The following is a 5678-nucleotide window of genomic DNA, read 5'->3' as shown; positions in this document are numbered from 1 at the left end:
AGGGGGGGAAGAAGACAACAGGACTTTTATTAGGCACATTTTTGTATGTGATACGCTTGCTTGTAGTATTTATCATACAGAATTTCTCAAAGACGATGTATAGTCTTCAGTCAAAAGACAATTTTAAAATGTAATATTGATGTACAATCTGAACCAGGTGTATGGGTGATAGGCAACGCCTCTGCGCTCAGTGTGCACAACATTCTCAGTGGATTCAGTACAGCTCTGCAGGGAGAGCATGTGTAGAGTATAACTGTATTACTTGAAGGGAACCTTTAAGGAGTTCTTTATCCTGTAAAAAAAAAGTTTCACTTACCTGGGGCTTCTAGAGCTCCCTGCAGACGTCCTCTCCTGCGCCTGTCCTCAAGGATCCTCCCGTCCCCCGGAGCTGGGCACTTTCCTTTTTTCGTCTAACTAGACGAACACCACTGTGCCTACATGGCCGTCCGCGTCCTCACTCCCACTTGCGTCTCCGGGAGTTTACTGCCTATGCGCAGGAAGGCCACAGGCAAGGGAGCGCGATCGAGGACACGCACGGCTGTGCAGGCGCACTGGCTTGGCGACTGGCCGAAAATTAAACTGATCCACAGCAGGGGACCGGATGATTAGTGAGTGACGGCGCGGGCCCAGGACGTCTGCAGGGGGTTGGTAGAAACCCCAGGTACGTGAAACTTTTTTCTTTTCACTCAGTTAACGTTGACTATAAATTTTAGTCCCCGACCCCAAATTAAATATCATATCTCACTGACCGTCCCTACAAGTGACACAGCTACACATCAGGCTTTATTCTTACAGCACAGATGTTGTTAATTATATATAAGAGATTCCTGTGTTGACATCTAATATAGTCACAATTTGACTTAAAAAAAATACAGATTTCTTTGTTGCAGCAGCACAAGTGACTTGTTTTTTGATGGATGTAAATTATAGGCACATTAATAACATTAATTATTTCCTTTTAACCAATAGCCATTGCCAGGTCTTGGCACTCACCTTTATAGCGCAGCACGCGGGGGAAGGGGTTGTACAGCGTCAGCACCTGCTTGTGGCTGCTCTGGTCATCCGCATAGAACTCCAGAGTGGGCGGGAAGACGAATATGGGGAGGGGGGAGCGACTGGCAGATGTTGAAGTGGACCTGTCAGAGATTGTACTCCATTCATCATCTTCTCCTCTGGCAGGCGGCCCCCTGTGCATGGCAGACCACCTCTGCGGGACATCTGTCTGTATCACTGCCCCGTGTATGGGAGGCGGGGGTCACTCCCAGAGGATACGGGGACCGGCAGCTGGAGGGGCAAGACAAAGACATGCATGGTTACTACAGGACAAGCGTCAGAGATCACTGATCCATTCCCACGAGAGGTGCTCACACTCTGTCCTCACCCCAGTCACACACTATTATTATACATTTATATAGCTCTGACATATTCCACAGCGCTGTACAGAGATCACTGATCCATTCCCATCAGTCTCTGCACCAGAGGAGCTTACACTCTGTCCTCACCACAGTCACACACTATTATTATTATACATTTATATAACTCTGACATATTCCACAGCGCCGTACAGAGATCACTGATCCATTCCCATCAGTCTTTGCACCAGAGGAGCTTACACTCTAATGTCCTCACCACAGTCACACACTATTATTATACATTTATATAGCTCTGACATATTCCACAGTGCTGTACAGAGATCACTGATCCATTTCATCAGTCTTTGCACCAGAGGAGCTTACACTCTAATGTCCTCACCACAGTCACACACTATTATTATACATTTATATAGCTCTGACATATTCCACAGTGCTGTACAGAGATCACTGATCCATTTCATCCATAAATAGGGGCATTGAGGAACCCTGGGCAGGAGTGGTCCGCCCATGACGCCGCCTCAATGTCTTGCATAAGGTAACATCTCCACGAGGCAGCATCCCACCTGTCCCTTCCATCCTCGCAGCCGCTGCTTGTTTTACATTTCGATTACCTCCAGTATAGGTAGCCAGGTATAGGTGCCCCCCAGTATAAGTAGCCAGGTATAGGTGCCCCCAGTATAGGTAGCCAGGTATAGTTTCCCCCAGTATAGGTAGCCAAGTATAGGTGCCCCCAGTATAGGTAGCCAGGTATAGGTGCCCCCAGTATAGGTAGCCAGGTATAGGTGCCCCCAGTATAGGTAGCCAGGTATAGGTGCCCCCAGTATAGGTAGCCAGGTATAGGTGCCCCCAGTATAGGTAGCCAGGTATAGGTGCCCCCAGTATAGGTAGCCAGGTATAGGTGCCCCCAGTATAGGTGCCCCCAGTATAGGTAGCCAGGTATAGGTGCCCCCAGTATAGGTAGCTAGGTATAGGTGCCCCCAGTATAGGTAGCCAGGTATAGTTGCCCCCTGTATAGGTAGCCAGGTATAGGTGCCCCCAGTATAGGTAGCCAGGTATAGGTGCCCCCAGTATAGGTAGCCAGGTATAGGTGCCCCCAGTATAGGTAGCCAGGTATAGTTGCCCCCTGTATAGGTGCCCCCAGTATAGGTAGCCAGGTATAGGTTCCCCCAGTATAGGTGCCCCCAGTATAGGTAGCCAGGTATAGTTGCCCCCTGTATAGGTAGCCAGGTATAGGTGCCCCCAGTATAGGTAGCCAGGTATAGTTGCCCTCTGTATAGGTAGCCAGGTATAGTTGCCCCCAGTATAGGTAGCCAGGTATAGGTGCCCCCAGTATAGGAAGCCAGGTATAGGAGCCCCCAGTATAGGTAGCCAGGTATAGGAGCCCCCAGTATAGGTAGCCAGGTATAGGTTCCCCCTGTATAGGTAGCCAGGTATAGGTGCCCCCAGTATAGGTAGCCAGGTATAGGTGCTCCCAGTATAGGAAGCCAGGTATAGGTAGCTAGGTATAGGTGCACCAGTATAGGTAGCCAGGTATAGGTGCCCCCAGTATAGGAAGCCAGGTATAGGAGCCCCCAGTATAGGTAGCCAGGTATAGGAGCCCCCAGTATAGGTAGCCAGGTATAGGTTCCCCCTGTATAGGTAGCCAGGTATAGGTGCCCCCAGTATAGGTAGCCAGGTATAGGTGCTCCCAGTATAGGAAGCCAGGTATAGGTAGCTAGGTATAGGTGCCCCCAGTAAGAAGGGGATGGGAAACTGTGTTAATGATCACTATTATTTAAATCATCTATAGAAGTGAATATTATCAGCACAGGACCAATAAAGAGCTAATACTGATGTTGAGGGTGGGCTCAAGCCCAAGGGCCCCGATGCGGTCGCTACCTCTGCAGGCCCTATTGCTACGCCACTGACTGCAGCACAGCGGGTCACCGCTGATCTGAGCTGGCCGGCACTGTCTGTGCTGGAGGAGGTGGCCACAGATTCAAAAGGTAACATCAGTGTGGGGGAGGGAAGGACAGGCTGGCTACCTATACTGGGGGCACCTATACCTGGCTTCCTATACTGGGGGGCACCTATACCTAACTACCTATACTGGGGGCACCTATACCTAACTACCTATACTGGGGGCACCTATACCTAACTACCTATACTGGGGGCACCTATACCTAACTACCTATACTGGGGGCACCTATACCTGGCTTCCTATACTGGGGGCACCTATACCTAACTACCTATACTGGGGGCACCCATACCTGGCTACCTATACTGGGGGCACCCATACCTGGCTACCTATACTGGGGGCACCCATACCTGACTACCTATACTGGGGGGCGTACATTTGAATACGGCGCTGGTAGACTTGGGCGCAGGATCCAGCTGTTAAATGGCTGGTCCTGCTTCTGCACAAGTCCGGGGCGTTTTAATTACTATTCCCCCTCCAGGCCGACATGGATAGTGAGGGAATGAAATAATTCGGCTTCCAGCGATTGCTGGAGGCCGAATTATTGTGTTTTTTAAGCAACTTCGGCTCCGTCTTCTGACGGAGCCGACCTTCCTCACTGAGCGCCGCTATAGACTGATTCCCATTACAGTCTATGGCGGCGCTGGCTGCGCCCAAATCTAGCAGCGCTGAAAAGCACTGCTCCGTACTGGGGGTACCTATACCTGGCTACCTATACTGAGAGCACCTTTTTACCTGTCTACCTACCTAAAATAAGGGTGTGGGGTTTTTTTTTTTTTTTTGGGGGGGGGGGGGGAGTTGCGGCACAGCTATAACGTGAGGTGTAAATTGTCGGGTGCTGTGCAATCTTTTCAAATCCTCACAAGTTTGCCTCAGGCAGCAAAAAGTCTAGAACTGGGGATAGAGGAGGGTGGGGGAGAGGCACAGAGGAGCCCAGAGGCTTGGAAGAGTGGGAGAGAGGCATTGAGGGCATACATTTGAAATCAGCGCCGGAGACTTGGGTGCAGGATACAGCCGGTATAAGGCTGATCCTGCTGCCGCACAAGTCTGGGCCATATTAATTACTATTCCCCCTCCAGGCCGCCATGGATGGTGGGGAAAGATATAATTTGGCTTCCAGCGATTGCTGGAGGCTGAATTATTGTGTTTTAAAAGCAACTTCAGCTCAGTCTTCTGACGGCGCCGAAGTTACTCACTGAGCGCCGCTATATATGTGATTCCCATTACAGTCTATGGTGGCGCCGGCTGCGCCCAAATCTACCTGCGCTGAAAAGCACTGCTCCGCATCGAGGAGCCCTGGATGTCTGGGGGTTGGGAATGGGGAGCAATAGATATCTGGGGGTTGGGAAGGGTGGGGGGAGAGGCACTGAGGATCCCTGGATGTCTGAGGGTTGGGAATGGGGAGCCATAGATGTCTGAGGTTAGGGGTAGTTGATGAAGTGCCCAGATAAGCACAGCAAGGAGTGATGACAGGTCCTTTCTAGCTAACAGTATCACCTGCCTAGGTTGGGGGGGAGGAGCTATTAGCTATGATGGGCAGCAAGAAGGGAACCCTCTGTTAAAACGTGACGTCACTGCAGGCTATGGTCACCCCGCCCTCCCCCTGCGAGCTGTCAGCAGGGCTATGCAGTGACGTCACACCTCCGAGGCATAGCCCCTCCCCCTCTGCACCCCAGCATAGCCTGTCCGCAGACGGAGCCCCCCAAACACTTACCTGCAGCCGCTGCCATCCCCGCCGCTTCCGGCTCTCACTGTGCTGCCCGCTCATTGGCCGCCGCGCCCGTCCGTCAGGTGGGCGGGGAGCGAGGCTGGCACGCCATTGGTCGGGAGGTGGCTAATCAGCTCGTGAAGCAAAGGGGGTTGCCAGGAGACGGCGGAGTCCCACCCCCACTCATCATGTGATCTTCGCCTGCCGACGACCAGCGGCCATTTTCCCGGAGACCAAAATCTAGAGAGCAAATCATTATGTGCCTAGAGACAGCTGGTCTGGTCGGATACTGTGAGGGAATTCTCAGCCTGCTGGCAGCTGTCCTGAGGAGAAGTCATAATATCATCTCAGGAGAAAGGTGCAGCCACGGGTCATGTGACCTGAATGGCAGAGAGAGTATTAAAGGCCTACTGTAAAGGGGGGGGGATGGTAGGGGTAAAATGAGTTGAAGTTACCTGGGGCTTCTAATGGTCCCCCACAGACGTGCTGTGCCCGCGTAGCCACTCCCCGATGCTCCAGCCCCGCCTCCGGTTCACTTCTGGAATTTCTGACTTTACAGTCGGAAAAACCACTGCGCCAGCGCAGCCGCGTCCTCGCACCTGCTGATGTAACCGGAAGCATACTGCGCAGACGCAGACCG

General features: G+C 51.9%; 1 long non-coding RNA gene across 1 annotated transcript; it reads right to left on the bottom strand.

Annotated features, from left to right (window-relative positions):
* Positions 1-1208: 1208 nt before the first annotated feature.
* On the bottom strand, positions 1209-5173 carry LOC137560869 (uncharacterized). Its single transcript, XR_011029838.1, has 2 exons — positions 5045-5173; positions 1209-1284 (listed from the first exon to the last, which is right to left on the bottom strand). It is a non-coding gene; the product is annotated as an uncharacterized lncRNA (long non-coding RNA).
* Positions 5174-5678: the final 505 nt, after the last annotated feature.

Source organism: Hyperolius riggenbachi, chromosome 3 (assembly GCF_040937935.1).
Source record: "Hyperolius riggenbachi isolate aHypRig1 chromosome 3, aHypRig1.pri, whole genome shotgun sequence".
Classification (NCBI taxonomy): Eukaryota; Metazoa; Chordata; class Amphibia; order Anura; family Hyperoliidae; genus Hyperolius; species Hyperolius riggenbachi.
The sequence above is the reverse complement of the archived record's forward strand: the minus strand, read 5'-3'. Positions and strand labels throughout refer to the sequence as shown.